This window comes from Hypanus sabinus, chromosome 27 (genome assembly GCF_030144855.1).
Source record: "Hypanus sabinus isolate sHypSab1 chromosome 27, sHypSab1.hap1, whole genome shotgun sequence".
NCBI classification, from domain to species: domain Eukaryota; kingdom Metazoa; phylum Chordata; class Chondrichthyes; order Myliobatiformes; family Dasyatidae; genus Hypanus; species Hypanus sabinus.
In genome coordinates, this window is record NC_082732.1 from 31,683,289 (window position 1) to 31,701,398 (window position 18,110).

The 18,110-nt window shown below is 41.2% G+C and overlaps 1 protein-coding gene across 1 annotated transcript in view; it reads right to left on the minus strand.

The window, feature by feature from the left end:
* plch2a (phospholipase C, eta 2a) overlaps positions 1-13,591 on the minus strand; it is a 310,297-nt gene extending 296,706 nt beyond the window's left edge. The window contains exons 1-2 of the mRNA XM_059952164.1: positions 12,551-13,591; positions 6,058-6,240 (exon numbers count right to left, since the gene is read on the minus strand). The gene's annotated coding sequence lies outside the window, so the exon portion shown is untranslated. The remainder of the gene's footprint in view (positions 1-6,057; positions 6,241-12,550) is intronic.
* Positions 13,592-18,110: the final 4,519 nt, after the last annotated feature.

Below are 18,110 nucleotides of genomic sequence, written 5' to 3' on the forward strand. Positions count from 1 at the left end.
CACACTTGAGCAGAAAGATACAATCAATAAATTTGGCCTTATTTCAGGTGTCTCCTGACCCAAGCTTGAAACTACTTAAACTTCATGTAAAATTGGCAATGGCTGACAGAAGTCAAGGCCAATCTGGGGTGTAAAGGCTTGATCAGTACAGAAGCCTGACAAAATGTTCCCATTTCCACCAGCTGCTTTATTCTGTTGGAATTTATGAGAAATGGAGGAATGAAAATCTTGTTGGTGGCCACTTCCTAACTCAGACTATTTCAAAATCAGAATTGGGTTTATTATCACTGACATAGTCGTGGCCTGCTGTGTTCCACCAGCATTTTGTGTGTGTTGTTGTTTGAATTTCCAGCATCTGCAGATTTCCTTGTGTTTAGTCATGAGATTTGTTGTTTTGCTACTTTGATCAGTTTGAATTAACAACTAGAGGCACTCAGATAGGGAATGGAAACCAATCCAAGGCACGCATGCTGCGGAAGTGGTAAACGTGAAGGTGGGCAGTGGCTGGCACATCACCGGGAATTACAGTGAGCTCATCAACTTAGCAGCTGGGATACTACTGCAAGCAAAACTCTGGAGAAAAATCAGCCAGTCTCTCTTTCTTTCAAATATTTAGTATCATAGTTCAGAAAAATATTAGGAGTCAGAGGAAAATATTTGGAAGTGGAATATGAAAGAAAAACAAAAGTGGCTGTTCAATTAAGTAGGGAAGCTGGTAGTCAGAGGATACAATCTGCATCGATGCATCCAAGGAAAGTGGCAATTAAAACAATAGGGAATGGAATGCATATTTGTCATCACCTTGGGTGTTAATGTAAAGTAAATTCATTCTAGCACAGTGACACACCTGTAGGAAGTTTAGTTGCTCAACACATTGGCCCTGAGCCTGCAGTTCCACCCCTCCACACGGCTGCTGATGACACTCACACCATTATCCCTTCTTTTTTCCATGGGAATTTATCTAGTCCCCAGGGTAACCATCTGCCTTTCCCAACCTCTAATATCAAGGTGTTTCTTTTCTTTACAGAGCGATTCAGGGTGATTTGATAGAGGTGTATAAAATTATGATGGGTATAGATAGAGTGAATGCAAGCAGGCTTTTTCCACTGAGGCCAGGGGAGAAAAAAACAGAGGTCATGGGTTAAGGGTGAAGGGGGAAAAGTTTATAGGGAACATGGGGGGGGGCTTCTTCACGCAGAGATTGGTGGGAATGTGGAATGAGCTGCCAGATTAAGTGACGAATGCGGGCTCACTTTTGACATTTAAGAAAAACCTGGACAGGTATGTGGATGAGAGGGGTTTGGAGGGATATGGGCCAGGTGCAGGTCAGTGGGACTAGGCAGAAAAATGGTTCGGCACAGCCAAGAAGGGCCAAAAGGCCTGTTTCTGTGCTGTAATGTTCTATGGTTCTATGATTCCCTCAAACCTCTCCTTTGAATTTCTGGTCTGAATCATTAACCAAGAGCAATTGCTTTATTGAGTATCTGGGGAAACCTGTCGCTATTTAGTCTCTCAGCTGTTACAAAATTTACAAGCACAAATCCTGCAATTTGACAGTGCAAGAGAAGTCATGTAACTAGAGAGGCATTAACGTTGTGAGCAACCTGACATCAGGGTGGCTGATATACAAGACATGTTCTCTTGCATGCCCTTCACATCAATGACAGCCCTTTGTAAGGACCAACCAATGAGCCTCTCCCCCTCTCGCTCTTTCCCAATACTCTGCGTATGTTTCTTTCTCAGTTTTCTGTTTCAGTTATTCCTGAATCCAGCTACAGAGTTCCCTGGTGCAAGACAGGTAACTTATCTGGACAGACCAGAATGCTCTAAAGAAACGTTATTAACTTCTTTTGCCAGTTCCCTCAACCTGCTTATTGAACCTGCTGGCTCTCGAGACAATTTATTCTTAATTACCTCATAAACCCTTTTCTAGGATGTGTTTTGCTGTCAAGTCCTCCTTTACTCTCTTTTGCTTCAAGATACAAATCACACTACCATCTAATTTTGTGCAATCACAGATTTGGAAATTGTTCACTCTACTGTATATCTCATTACTGTATGTTACCTGGGAGACCTCAATATACATTTCTATCAGTCTGAGAAACAACCTTTCACTACGACACTTTCATGTTACTTAGGTAATTCTCTGGTCATTGTGTTTCAGTCCCTTTTATTCCATAGGTTCCAATCTTGATGGCAAGCCTGTTACACAGTAATTTATTGAATTACTTTTAGAAGCCTGGTTACACTTTGTCACTTTATCAGCTCTCTTTGTTACTGCATTAAAAACCATGTCAAGTTTGTAACAAGGAAATTATGGTTATCTTATCCATATTGGCTTTCTCTAATCAATCTATATTTACCCAAGTTTCTGATAATTCTAGCCCTGATTATTGTTTCTAAAACTATCCCTACAAATAAGGTCTGCAGCTACTGGATTTACCCCTGTGCCCTTTTCAACAAGTTTAACACTTGCAATTTTCCCTTCCTTCGGCATTAGCTCCAAATCTAAAGATGTTTGGAAAATGAATGACTATTATAGCTGGGGCTCCTCCAGTAGAATAGACGGTAGAACTGTTGCCTGAAAACTCCAATAACTATGGCTTAATGCTATCCATACGGAGCTAGCATTTCTCCCTGTAAGTTTGTGGTTTTCATTTAGGTGGTCTGGGTTTTGGCCAGATCCCAGAGTAGTGCAGGCAGATAGGTTAATAAGGCACTGTCAATTTCCCTGAGCGTATAGGGCGACGATGAAATCTGAAGGGGATGGACTGATGGGAGTGTGGGACGGCAGGGTAGCGTAATGGTTAGCACAACGCTTTACAGTATCAGTGACCTGGGTTCAATTTCCCGCCGATGCTTAACACTTGGAGTTTGTATGTTCTCCCCGTGACTGAGTGGGTTTCCTTCCACAGTCCAAAGACATACTGGTTGGTAGGTTAATTGGTCATTGTAAATTGTCCCATGATTAGCCTAGGATTAAATCGAGAGATTGCTGGGCAGAGCAGTTCGAAGGGCTGGAGAAGCCTATTCCTTGCTGTATCTTAATAAATAAATAATGAGTAGCGTAAATGGAGGCATTGTGGTCCACACAGATTCAGTGAATCAAAGAACTGGTTTACATGCTGTATGACTATACATATCTCTGTACTAACCCCTATTCTGCAGTAACTCCATAGCATCGGGAACATGGAAATACAAGTCTGTGGGTTGTATTTAGTAGAGCATAAAATCCCAAGAAGTGTGGGCTTTGGTGAGTATTTACTTTAAGGGAAATGGGATAGCTTTCTATTTTAATAAATTAAGACAAGCAGTACAGTGATTGCCTCTACGGTATTTGGAAGCTCATGGAATCCATCATCTTCCAGGCAACCATCTCTTCAAGTGTCTAAGTGTCTAAGTCTCTAAGTGTCGCCGCTAGAGCTGATGAGCTGGAGCCTGAGGCTCAGATGTTATGATGCATCAGGGAGGGTAAATGATGCTTGAAGACTATGTTTCAAAGGACAGTAGTACCTCTTAGATTAAGTGCTGTCCAAATGTTTAGTCAAGAGGGCAGAAATGTGAGAGGCAGGCATGGGCATCTGGAAGATAGTATCACCTTCTATTATTCTAGAAGCAGGTGGTTCTTGCAGTTTGTGTGGATGAGAGCTTAAACCACAGGGAGGATGAGCAAACTGACCACAATACTATGGTACAGGGGGGTATTCAAGTACATGACTGGTGTCAGAGGCAAGAAAAGTGGTTTAAAAGAAAAACAGAAGCTCTGAATATGTATGGCATACATGGCAATCAGTTAATGAATTCATGCAAATATGTGGTTAAAATCTGACAGCTATAATAGAGATAGTGATTGAGGTTAGAAATTAAATATTTTAGGGTTCACAACATTAAGAAGAGATATGCAAACTGGAAGAGAGACAGTGCTGATGATAAACGATAGGGCAATGGCATTGGAAAGAAAGGATCTAGCCCAGGAAATGAAGAAACAGAATCATCTTGAGTGGAGCTAAGAAACAGTAGGATTTAGTATAAACCAGGATTTTGGAGCTACTTGTAATAGGCGTAATACAATAATCAGGTGGAATTTTAAATATAAACTGGATAAGCCAAATTAGCAGGAATAGTGCAGAGGTCAAATTTATGGCATGTATGAGACAATATTGTGTATCAAGAAAGAGTTAATTAATAACTTGTCGGCTGTAGGGTGTTTGGGGAAGAGGGATCATAAAATGGCAGAATTTTGTATAAAAATTGAAAATGCTTTAGTTTAGTCTGAAACCAGGGTATTAAGTTCAAACAAAGCAAGTTACGAAACAATGACAGTGGTTAAGTGAAATACATTTAAAGACTTAACAATAAACAAGCAATGCCTATCATTTACATAATAATTCCAGTTTTAAGGCACAATAGCCCAACATGAAAAGCAGTCCATCCCCAGTTAAAAATAGCATTAGATTAAAGGCTTAAGATGTTGCCAAAAACAGAGCGCAGAGACGTTTAAACATAGGCAAAAAGAAAAAGGCTTGTTAAAGTTAACATAGATCTCTTATGAACAAGTTCAAGATAAATTATATTCAGGCACAAGGGAAAAAAACAAATTTTGTGTCTACATGAAAGGAGGCATAAAAACCTCTTGGAAATAATAGAAAAGCTCTAGATCTGAAAGGAATGAACATCTGAAAAGATATTAACATCAGTTAAAATAAAATAACATTGAGAAATCTGGTGGTCATGGAAAGTTTGGATATATTGAATGGCATATTCCAAAACTGCACAGATTCCAAAACAGTTCGCATTATTTGGAAGGTAGCAAATGTAACTCCACAGTTTAAGAAAGGAGGCCGTGAGGAAAATGGAAACTGCAAACCTATTAATTCAACATCAATAGTAGGAATGAGGCTAGAATTTATTATTAAAGGAGTGATATAGGGATATTTAGAAAATAATAATTATAATTGGACAAGTTTAACATGGATTTATAAGACCATAAGACATAGAAGTAGAATTAGGCCATCGAGTCCACTGGCCATCCCAAAATGGCTGATTTATTATCCCTCTCATCCCCATTCTCCTGTCTTCTCCCCATAAACTTTGACATTCTTACTATTCAAGAACCTATCAACCTCCACTTTAAATATACCCAATGACTTGGTCTCCATAGGCGTCTGTGGCAATGAATTCCATAGATACACCACCCTGTGGTTAAAGAAATTCCTCGTCATTATGAAAGTGAAATCAGTTATGGATTTTACAAATCTGTTACAGATTTTCAATGTTATAACTGCAAAGTAAGTAAGAGCAAATAAGAATAATTAAGGGTAAAGTAACTGAAGTATTGTACTTAGACTTTTAGAAGGTTCTACCTAAGGTTGTTAAATGAAGTTAGAACATGTGAGATCATAAGAAATGTATGAAGACTGGTTAACAAATATGAACAGCAGGAATGAATGGCTCATTTTTGGGTTAGGACACTGTGAGTAGAGGAATGCCGCGGATTTCAGGGCACCAACTGTTCGTGATTTGGGTTCAGCAATCGAGTATCATATGCCAGGTGAGATGTGAGTTGTGAGCAGGGTACAGAAGATGAAAGCAGGTTAATGAATGAACAAGGACGTGATAGATGGAATATAATGTGGCAAATCGTGTGGTTAAAACCACTTTACTGAATAGGAAATGCTAGCTTTTATTTTTACATGATGTGAGATTGAAAAGTGAACGTGCTCAGTGAGGCTCTGATGTGTGGAAGTTAATATGCAAGAACGATAGGCAATTAGGATGGCAAACCGTACTTTGCCCTTTGTTATCTGTTTTGTGCTTGTAAAATGAGCGCAGTGTCAAGCATTTTCTGTGCTTTAAATCGATATTAAATTGCTGGCCTTGGAACTCCACTATTTTGAACAATAAGCCAATACAAGTAGATAAAAGAGTTGAAGCAGCTACTCCCTCTGCCCACTGAATAATTGCATTGGTTTAGGTGGTTTCCTTTGTCGGAAACTGTAACCCATCTTTAGGGGATGCATGGTCCGGTACAAACATTTGACCGTAGGAAATGTGTACCTTACACCGTACCTATGCTGTGCCCTATGCTGTAGGGTGATGTGCACCTCTCCAGAAAAGTTACTCACACGTCGCGGCGATGCAGACCGCAACAACTGTGATTGGTCCGCTTGGTAGCATCGCATTTCCTCCTACGCATTTCCAGTTGCTTCTTCTCCACCATGTCTGTAGGCTGTGCGTACACTAATGCGAAATAGATAAACCAAATCATCAAATCTACCTGCCGACATGTGAAAATGTTTGAAATGCATTTCCTCGCCTATGTGTCTCATGAAGAAACTCACCACAGTCGCATAGAAACACCACTGCCAGCTAGCAATTTGGCGCACACCAACGCATGCTCGCTATGGCATAGAGCGATGCAGAGGTGAAAATCAGGGTGATGGCATAGGCTGCAGTGTAGCCCATATGCACAAGTATAAATCAGCTTTTACTGCGGGTGAAAGAAAACCAGTGTGCTCTGGCATTTTGTGAGACAGGAGTCATCTCTGCCATTGGAAATCCTGTTGTCAAGTCAATTGAGATGTTCATCATCATGAACATCTAAGGGAAAAGTGTGTTTTGTTATGTTGTTGTCTAATGACCTGCGGTACTCTATTTGCATGCCAACAATTCACATCACAGCATACTGCACAGTACAAGCATTAACACTATGCTAAAGCTGCATATACTAGAACTTCACACCATCAGCACAGACCAGAAATCATTCTCCCATCTCAAGCTTTTCCTCTGACGCTACATTTGCAAAACTGTATTAAAATATTAAGTTATATCTGTTTGTTTCCAGTTTACTGTTTCCTAATCTTTAATGAGTGTGAGAATCTGATGCCCATGTAAACCTTGCTACACTGAAATATCTCGCCTCTGAGATGGAAAGTTAGTGCAGAGAATTTTATTCTGTATCTAACCTATTTCCTCTTCATGTTTCCGTCCTGAGAGAGTGTGACAGGGGAGTGTGGGAGGAGCTTTACTCTTCGTCTTCTCCAGCCTGAATGTGCTTGGGACATGTTTACAAGGACAGTGTGGAGACAGCATTATTCTGAACATAACGTGTATTATTTTAGCCTCAACATATTTATTACAAACAAGTTAGAGCAATTCAGTCTCTCAACACCCAAGTCGTAAATCAACAGCAACAAGAAAATATGAATAGCAATAATAACATATGGCCTTCCATTATTTCATGTGATAGTCACCACGGTGAAATTTGTAGAAAATCCATAAATTGCCCACAGAAAAGCAAAAAATATAGTCAAATGTCGTACACGTTTGATTGTCAGAATCAGAATCAGGTTTAATATCACGGGCATATCTCGTGAAATTTGTTGTTATGCAGCAGCAGTACAGTACAATACATAATAAAAACTGTAAATTACAGTAAGTGTATATATACATATTTAAAAAGATAATTAAATAATAGTGCAAAAAGAAAAAAAATGCTAGGCTAAACCTAACTTGTTCTTATTTTGTTTGTTGTCTGCATTTACTCCTTAGTCTATATCCCCAGGCAACTATTCAACATTTCTTTTTTTAGCTTAAAGCACCTTTATTTGCTAATGAAAAGGTTAGATTAAAATATTGTCTTCTTCAAGCAGAATGCACTCTAATTCCTGATGTGCCCCCATCCCAAGTCCTGGACAGCTGAAGGTAATTAGTGGACACCAAATGCCCCACTCCAGGACACCACTGTAAACAAACACCACAGATGGATATCCCAATCCACTCTCATGACCCATTCCTGGACCTGTGAATGACTATCCTGAAAAAGCCCAGGAGCTGACTGACAAGGTAATCACCAGACCATCTCACTCCTTTCCACACTGGGATCCCATAGATCAGGAGAAGGAACTGAAGTGAAACCAGAACTTGAGGAGCAGCCCCTTTAAAACGGTAGCTGCAACCTTGCAGATTCTATATACACTCAGTGGCCGCTTTATTAGGTACATGTGCTCATTAATTTAAATACTTAATCAGCCAATCACGTGGCAGCAAGTCAATGCATAAAAGCATGCAGACATGGTCAAGAGGTTCAGATGTTGTTCAGACCAAACATCAGAATGAGGAAGAAATGTGATCTAAAAGACTTTGACTGTGGAATGATTGTTGGTGCCAGATGGAGTGGGTCTTCCACACACACCCAGTCTCTAGCGTTTACAGAGAATGGGGTGTAAAATGAAAAACATCCAGTGGGCGGCGGGTCTATAGGCAAAAATGTTAATGAGAGAGGTCAGAGAGGTCAGAAAGGTCAGAGGAGAATGGCCAGACTAGTTCAAGCTGACAGGAAGGTGCCAGTAACTCAAATAACAATGTTATAACAGTAATGTGCAAATGAGCATCTCTGAATACACAACACATTGAACCTTGAAGTGGATGAGCTACAGCAGCAGAAGACCACAAAAATACACACATTGGCCACTTTATTAGCTACAGCAGGAATCTAATAATGTGGTCACTGAGTATATATGGAACAGTGACTTGTTCGGGCCAGCCTGGGAGTCTTTGAGCCAGTTTACACTTCTTGGTACAGCTGTATAGCCATGGAAGAGCCCTACGCCCACCAATCATGAAGTGGCCACGGAGTAGGAACCGCAGACACCCCTAGTGGAATAGTATCAAGTGCAAAGGTTAGAGAGAGGGTATGGTATGGTAGAGGAAGCCACAGATCATGAGTCCAGCACAGATGTTAATTCAAGTCTTTGAGGCAGTTCTTTGGCTGTGGGAGTGATCTTCGCTGAAAACTGCCTACACCCGATCAAAGTTAAAGACTTTATCGCAAGTATTCTTCAGCCAGACAGCTCAGGCTAACTTGGCCTTACTGCTGGGGTGGGAAGGGAACTTTCTTGTGTTAAGATTAAAGAACAGAGATATTGCCTCCCAGCAGAACTGGTAGCTCCAATCTTCCAGCCTTGGCTGCCTTCCCCAGCAGTCATCTTTCATCCAGACACCAACCCAATAAATATTGCAAGTTCTTAACAAAAAAATAAAACCATTTCCTCTCCTTTTTCTCACTACACCAACAAAAAGTGTTGAAGACAACATTCTCATCCCCACTTCTTTCTCCAACTTTCAGTTCTGTAACATAGTCACTGCAGCAACAAACCCTGATTGCTAATGATAACTGACTCTGGGAGCGCTTTATGACACAGTGTAGGAAAAACTGTAGTCTGCACCAAATGTGTCTTTTTTTTCCCCTTTTTTGTTGCTTAGCTTTAATCCCCACACCCGTTTTGTGCATTTTTGTACACTGTTCCTATTAAAAATCAACTCACTAAAATATCACCCATTAAAATTCTTAAGTAGCTGCCCTCAACCCCAAGATGTGCTCCAATCTCTTTGATACCCATCAGTCACAGACAAGAAAGCCTCCAGTGAGATAGTGTACACCCTGTGCTCTCTCTCCAAGAACAGCCAGAACAAATGTAACCTCAGACTCTGGTGTTCAAATCCTGAGGGCACTTGATGCATTAATGAAACTTTTCTGTTGTACCAATTTCAGCAATCACATGAGCCAGTATCTATTTATCTTTTGAACCAGCACGGGGTTGCATTACTGTATTCAATGAGAAAATATCAAGTATTATAATTCCTTTAGAAAGTGAAGAACAATGTCTACAAAAGACTGAAACTGAGATTTTTAACAATAACGTCCCTTATGCATAAGAAGTCCAAAGAGGAGTCTAAAAGGCATTAAATACATTTAAACTTTTTTAGTTTGTTTTTCCTTGCATTGTTAATCAATAAACAGCTGTAATGTTGCAACCAGTAGAGTCGTAGATTCATTGTTCATTGAAACAGGTCCTTCAGCCCATCGAATCTGCGTCAACCATTGAGCACTTATTTACATTCATTGTTTTTTATTCCCTAAACTTTTCTCTCAACACCCTCCAATTTTGCCACTCAACTATAAAGTAGGGGTAATTTAATTTGGGCAATTCACCCACTATTCTTCATGTCTTTGGGATGAGGGAGGAACTTGGAGCTGCCAGACAAAACCTGTTTGATCACAGGGAGAATGTGCAAACTCCACACAGACATAGGTCCCAAGTTCAGGATTAAACCTGTTCTGCTGGAACTCTGAGACAGCAGCTGTGTCCTTGTGCCACCCATTCTGCCTTCGCCTTTCTCCAGAGCATCTCTATACTCAAAGGAGTTAAAGCAAACTCCGAATCCTAAAGTCAGATTAATTCAGTGCAGGACAAAGACCAAATCTGGGATTGTCCTTATCTGTGCAGACTGCATGAACTTATCCAACAGGTGGCCTTACAAGGAAGTTGTAACTGTTAGCTCTTTGCTTAAAGGGCTTCTGGCCAACTGGAGACCCTACATCACAGATCAGATGTCATAATCCAATGTCACATGCCTGACCTCAGAGATCTATCCAGAATCTCAAGCCACAATCCTATTCATATGCTTTTGGCACAGAAATAAAATAATACTTATAATAAATGTACAATTGGCAATTCTATGCAAAATTACCAGAGAAGAAAAACATACAATATGTGGTGAAGAATCTCCATCTTAGTCAAGGCAACAGTTGATGACAACTAGCCTCTGCACCCCCTAGGCTATAAAGGGCAAGTCAGCAAGTAGCACCAACAGATTCCACAAACTTGCATGAAGCACAAAATGGGTTAAGGAGAGGATAAACCAAGGAAGCCTTTACTGTCAAGTAGTCAAAGGCTCATTTTAGCCTTGCATATGAAGAATGGCGAGATACCAGAATGATATAATACCACATATATTAATGCAGAAAGTCCCCACACTTCTATTTACAACTGCTCACAATTCTGTTTTATTCCCATTCCATAGGTAATTAAAGCCTTGGGAACACTCATCAATTATAGGCTTAAGCTTGACAAACTGAAATAGAGTTAAGTAAATACCTCCTTCCATGTTGTGTTTACAATTTCAGAAACCATACGAACTACATATTCAAATTAAAGCAGGATTTCAATGCCTATTAAAGAGCTCACACTTTTGCGGTAAGTTTCATGATGTCAAGGCATTGCAAAGTGTTAACAGCCAATAGAGTACATCAGAAACGTTGTGTTGAAACACTATCATTCCCACAGTCCTGGTCAATAAGCTACAGAACCTGGGCCTCTGTACCTCATTCTACAATTGGATCCTCGACTACCCACAATCTGTGCAGATTAGTAATAATATCTCAGCCTCATTGACGATCAACACTGACGCATCTCAGGGGTGTGTGCTTAGCCCACGCTCTACTCTCTCTATACCCATGACCATGTTCAAATGCCATCTATAAGTTTGTTGTTGATACAGCCATTGTTAGCAGAATCTCAGATGGAGATGAGAGAATATAGAGGAACAAGATATACCAGCTAGTTGAGTGGAGTCACACCAACAACCTTAAACTCAACATCAGTAAGACCAAAGAGCTGATTTTGGACTTCAGGAAGGGTAAGACAAGGGAACTCAAACCAATCTTCAGACAGATCAGAAGCAGAGAGAGCAATTTCAAATTCCTGGGTGTTAAGATCTCTGAGGATCTAACCTGGTCCCAACATATTGATGCAGCTATAAAGTAAGCAGGACAGTGGCTATATTTAATTAGGAGCTTGAGGAGATTTGCTTTGTCATCTAAAATACTTGAAAACTTTTAGATTATCATGGGGAGCATTCTGACAGGCTGCAGCTGCATCACTGTCTGGTATGGGGGAAGGTCTATTGCGCAGGATTGAAAGAAGCTACAGAAAGTTGTTAAATCAATCAGCTTGATTCTTGGGTACTAGCTTCTGTAGAATCCAAGACATCTTCAAGGAGTGGTGCCTCAGAAAGGCAGCATTCATTATTAAGGACCCCCATCACCCAGTACATGACCTCTTCTCACTGTTGCCATCAGGAAGGAGGTACAGAAGCCTGAAGGCACAAGCTCAGCGATTCAGGAACAGCGTCCTCCCCTCTGATTCTGAAATGGACACTGAACCCATGAACACTACCTCACTTTTTATCTAATATTATTTCTGTTTTTGCACTAATTTTAATTTAACTATTTATTGCACATATATGTTCTTAATGTAATTGACTTTTTATTTCTATATTATCACATATTGCTTTGTACTGCTGCTGCTAAGTTATCAAATTTCACGACATATGTGAGTGATATTAAACCTTATTCTGATTCTGAAATACAGCAACCATATTATACAAAGTCCCACAAGTGGAAAACTGATAATGACCAGACCATCTACTCATATTGATAGAATTGGTTAATAGATAAAATATGAGCAGCAAGGAACCTTCTGCTATTGTTGGAAATATTGCCACAGTATCTTTCACGGAGGGCACAAAGGGTATCAGTTTTGTGGCTTATTTAAAACACAGCAAAGGCTATTAACATCCATTGCAGAACATCAGACAATACAAATTAGACATCCAACATCATAGTTTATAATTTAGAGAAATGGGAGTATTGCTACTTAGATCATGGACCACAATTTCATTTATCAGTTCTAGTTCTTACACTCACCTCATAAAAATCCATTCTGCTCAGCATTAAGGCCAAAAGACTTTTAAGGAAAGAGATTCTTCTTTTCTCCATTCTTTCTGATTTCAGTCCTCGGTTACCTAGCTTGAGCTTTCAAGGTTGTGTCTCTCAGAGGAATGAGTATCTCTTTTGAATGTCTTAACCGTGTTAAAGACCTTTATTAGCTCAGCGCTCAAAATGGGTGAGCTAGGGGAATGCAAGCAATGTGCAATTCTTCCTCAAATTAGTCCCGTAAATCTTTTAGCGACACTAATCACAACTGTGGTGTTGTATCTTACCCTGAGGTAAGCTTCTTACTATGTGTCTGCTCTATCACAATATCTTGTAACAAGGACTGATTGCCAAGTCTTAACGTGCTTGCTGCTGAAATCCTCACCCGTTGGGCTTTTACAATTAGGCTTTATTTTCCAAGATCTTTCCCCATCTTCTACCTTAAGTGATTCTTAAGAAACTCTGTTCCCTTCACCAGCACTAATTTCCATTCACCCATCCTCTGGTGCTTGCTGACTTATCCTGGTTCCCAATCGAACAATGCTCATTTTTGTTTCCCAGTCCCTCAGTGACTTCCAACTTCAGAAATCACTAATCCTATAACCCCCTTGATCATGCCTGAATTTAATATCCTGCCATTAATCACATTGTCTTCAGCTGCCCAGCCATGGTGCTGGAATTCTCTCAAGTGTTTTGACAGCGGTTCTTAAAACTTCTTGGTGCAAGATTTTTAATCAACTTTCCTCATATCCCTGAACCTCTAATGTTGATTGATATCAGCTCTGCAAATCTTAAAGAAGCCACATAAATAAGGAGCTGTGATAAAACTCAACACTGCACCTCTCGAAGGACAATAGACCGTTTCTGAGAGGCAATGCACAAAGCTGCACACAAATCTCCAACCTCGATCAGACCGAAGGATTTATACAACAGAAGCAAAACTTCCTGTCTTTTGTATTCAAGATAAAAGCCAGCATTCCAGCAATCTCTTTGCTTACTTTTCATTATTGATCTATCACAAGACCCAATTCATTTTCAGACAAACACAATATTTTCTTACTTGGATTTTGTCCAGCTCCTTATCAGTCCAAAGCATCTCAGCAGTTTACTTTGGGACTCCAGTAACTGTGGGGAGGGATTGTGCTTCGGTCAATTTGTCGCTCAGTTCACTGAGCTCTTTAACCAGGGAGATCTTAACTCTAATTATTAATATTGACCTTGGTTCCCCAAGTTACAACGGTCAAATCAGCAAAGCTTCCTGCGCTAGGGTCCCTGTTACCTCTTCTGTGAGAATCGCACGTGGAGGACAAGATCAAACTCCTCTGTGATGCTTCCAAACATCAACTGACACCCTGCACTCAGCCTGCGGGAAGTGGTCGGGGGAGGGGTTGACATGGTGGAATTAATGGGAAGGCTGCATTGTCCGAGGAGCCTGCCCGCTATGAGTGAAGTGGAGTGAAAGGCAATTAATCAGCAAGTTGCTTACCTATAGAGTCTTTAGCAACACAAGAAGTTTCAGAGGCGAATAATCAGTCCAAATTTAAATTGAGCTAAGTATCAGGACAAAGGTCCTGATTGAACGCACTTGAAGGGATGTGTGCTAAGGAGTCTTGAAGGAAGAAAGGGTGAAGCAGATCAAAGAAAGATGGATTGAGAGGGAGGGTGTGTGGGGACAAGGTTTAGGGAGAGAACACCAGAGCACGAGTGGAGCAAGATAAGGGCAAGGCTACCAAAAATGAAGGAAACAATAGGAGTAGGGCACTCGACTCACTCAAATGCTGCACCATTTATTAAAATAGTGGACAATTTTGTACCAAGTCCATTTCATTGCCTCATGTCCTCAATTCCTTTAGTGCCTAAGAACCTATTGACCTCAGCCTTGAATTATATTCAACAACTGAGTGTTCATTGCACTCAGGGCAATGAGTCAGGGCATTCCAAATTCTCATCTCTCACTAGAAAGAAATTGGATTTTGATTCAATTCTAATTTATTTTTGTCTGTTACCCAGAGACTATGTTTCCTGTTTAGACTATCCAGCTTGAGGTAACAACTGTCAGTTTCTGCCAGGTCAATCTCCTATATATCTCAGTGAGGCAATCTTTCTCCTACTCCAGTCAGTTCTTAATCTTTCCCTGTAAAATAGGCTGCTCATCTCTGAAAGGAATCTGGCGAATGTACATTATACTGACCACAAGGTATGATCATCCTTCCTTCAGTCCAGAAGTCAAAAATATTCACAGTACTCCAACCGTATTATTGCCAAATCCCTGTACACTTGCAACAAGACTTCCATGCCTAATCCTTCCATTTCAATCCTAATCCCTTTGCAATAAGGTACTAAAATTGCTTCAGCTTCATAATTCCTTGCTGTGCCTGCATGTTAACTTCCTAAATTTTGAAAATTAGCACACATAGATCCCTCTGTACACCAATTGTTGCATATTAATTACAAAGTATACTGCTTTATCTAATTTTCCGACCAGAGTGGATAATTTCCTGCTTTCACATATTTTACTCCCAACTAGCACTCATACATTTATCCTTTGCAAATGTCCTCCTCACTGTGCATTTTACCTTTTAACTTTGTGTCAGTACTAAACTTTGATACATAGAACATGGAATATAGAATGATACAGCACAGGAATAGGCCCTTCAATGTCAGAACTGAACATGATGCCAAATTAAATCTCTTCTGCCAGTACGTGATTCATAATCCCTTCATTCTCTGTATATTAATTTGTCTAGAAGCCTCTTAAACACCACTATTGTCTCTACTTCCATCCCTGGCAACCTGTTATCTACGTCAATGAAACAGGGCTCGCACATCTCCCATAAACTTTGCCCCTCTCACTTGAAGTGCATGCCATCTATAATTTGAGACTCCCTGACTTATCTATGCCTTTCATCATTTTACAAAGTTCTATCAGATCTTCCCTCAGCCTCCAATGCTCCAGAGAAAACAACTCAAGTTTGTTAACCCTTCTCCTTATAGCACATACCTTCTAATCCAGGCATTACACTCTGTCCTTTCATCTCAGTCTTCAATATGAATGTAGAACGTTAGGCACTTCATAAATAATAACTAACCAGGCCGAACACAACCGTTTAATCCCGCTGTTCCTTGTAATTTGATCAGTTTTTATCCACAGTAGTACTGTAAACATCAACCCTTTGTGTGACACATTTTCTTTTATATTTTCCTGTAACCCTTAGCAACCTCGTCAAAGAGAGAGACCCGAACTCGAAGAGCACATTGATTTTAGGGAGCAGTTGGGCTGCAGGAGGTTACAGTGATGTAGAGATTTTGATGTGAATTTTGAATTTTGGAATAGAAGCCAATGTAGGCATGCATGCACAGGACAAATGGGTGAGCAGGATCTGTCACAATTTTGTTTTCAAAGCTCAGAATTGCTGCAGGACCTCAGCCGAGATCGAGATTGGGTCTGATGTCAGCTCCTGCCCTGAGAGTGAATTACCTGCCATCGCTATCCTAAGATCCCACTTCAGAGAAGAAAGAGGCAATAGATAACGTGTTAAATGTCCCCATTTAACAGATCGGGGATCAGTGGGGTGGGGGGAAAGGTGCTGGAAGAGAAGTGGTCATGGCAGGAAGGTAGAAAAAAAGACAATAGCCTGTTTTTTAAATTAAGAGCAAAGCTTGTAAAGGGTTAATCCACTCTAGGCATTTTCCTGAGAACGACAAGTTTGAAGCTTGCTGTAAAATGCCTGAGAATTTGGTAGGAAGCTTTATAAAATGGAGCAAAGACTTACCTGAGCTTGTTTATTCTAAGGTGGGCCTCGCGGGTAAGCAGGCACTAAGTAGGGCTCTTACACACAATCCTTTCTCAGCACATGTCGGAGACTTACAGTTAAGAAAAAGAAACAAAGCTGCCTTGAATGAGCCCGCCTACCTCTTGAGTTATTCAAGAGTTGTTAAGCAAGGACTGGAAGCCTGTCCCTAAACACATGACACAACTACCTCACCCACTCAGCACTGTTCAAATACAGGAACCTGGACACCAGGTAAAGACAGTAAAATGGGCGTGGACTGAGGGAGTGTGAAAGGGTGCTGACAAATTGATGTAAAGGAGACAGGAAGGGAGAGAGGTATAGAGGGAGCTGCAGTGGAATGATCCACAAATACTGGTTCGGCAGGATGAGGGCAGTTAAGCAGAAGCCTCGGACTCTCACTGTGCATTTTCATGGCGTTTTTGCCTTCAGTCTTTCCTCCACCTCTCTCCGTTCCACAAGCCTCCACTATTGCTTTCTGGGTCCTTCCTTTCTCTGCGGTTGGTACAAAGGGCACTTTGGTTAATAATTGCTCACACTGTGTGTGAAGCTGACACTTTTTTATACCATTGACTTCTTTAAAAACGGAACAGCAGCTGAGCTTTTAGAAAGACGGAGCGAAGCAGGAAAGCAAAGGGAGACTTATGTTCCTGTGGTACCCTTCAGCACCTCAGGATATTCAAGTGCAGCCAATGTGATTTTGAATTGTCCCGGTTGTAATGTGTGTTCAGGAAGCTTCCGTGGGCAGTACAGTGATAGTGACCAGCAGATGGGCTTAAAAGTAAAATCGGAAAATGCTGGACAAACTCTGCAGGTTAAAGAGTCAACCGTATAACGCTACTGACACTTCAATGGTGATGAAATCTCAGTGGTGGCAGGGAGTCCAGTCATCTTACAGGCCGGGGAATGAAGCTGTGTCCCATCCTGGTGGTTGTCCTGATGCTGTGGTAGCTCTGCCTGATGGCAGGGGGTCAAAGAGATAGATGAGGGATCATTGACAATGCTAAGGACGATGGAATGCACGGCTCCGGATAAATATCTCTGATGGGTGGAAGAGAATCCACAATAATCCTCTCAGTCCTTTGTAGGGACTTGCGGTCAGTTGCCTTGCAATTCCCGTCCCAGGCGGTGTTGCAGCTGGTCAGCACACTCTGTAAAAATTGGTTAGAATTGGGTACTGGGGCGAGAGGAGCCTCGCTCACCTCAACCTCCTCAGGAAGTGGTGATGCTGCTGTGCTTTCTTGACCAAAGAGGAGATGTTGAGGGACCAGGTGAAATTGGTGAGAGACTTGGTGCTCCGAACTTTCTCCACGGAGGAACACTTTATGTGCAGTGGGGAGTAGGCAGCCTGCACCTTCCTAAAGTCCACAGTCATCTCATTGGTCTTGTCCTCTTTGAGACTTGAGGACCAGTGCTCGCACCATTCTACCTGCCGCCCTACCTCCTCTCTGTATGGAGTCCTGTCGTCATTGTTGACGAAGCCAGCCACTGTTGTATCATCAGCTAACTTGGATAGTTCAGTTTGAGCTGGATGTAACAGTGCAGTTGTGCAGCATGAACAGAAGCTGGCTGAGTATGCAGCCGTGGGGGGGGGGGGGGTGCTCAGTGTGATGGAGCTCGAGATGTTTCCACCAACACAGACTGAAGAAGCTCAACACAGTCAGAGAGAAGTCCTGGAAAAGGAAATGTGAGCCCAAGTTCAGACCAGGCACCCTCTGTTTCACTGACTCAAAACTCAACATCCTGTCTTAAAAATCAGT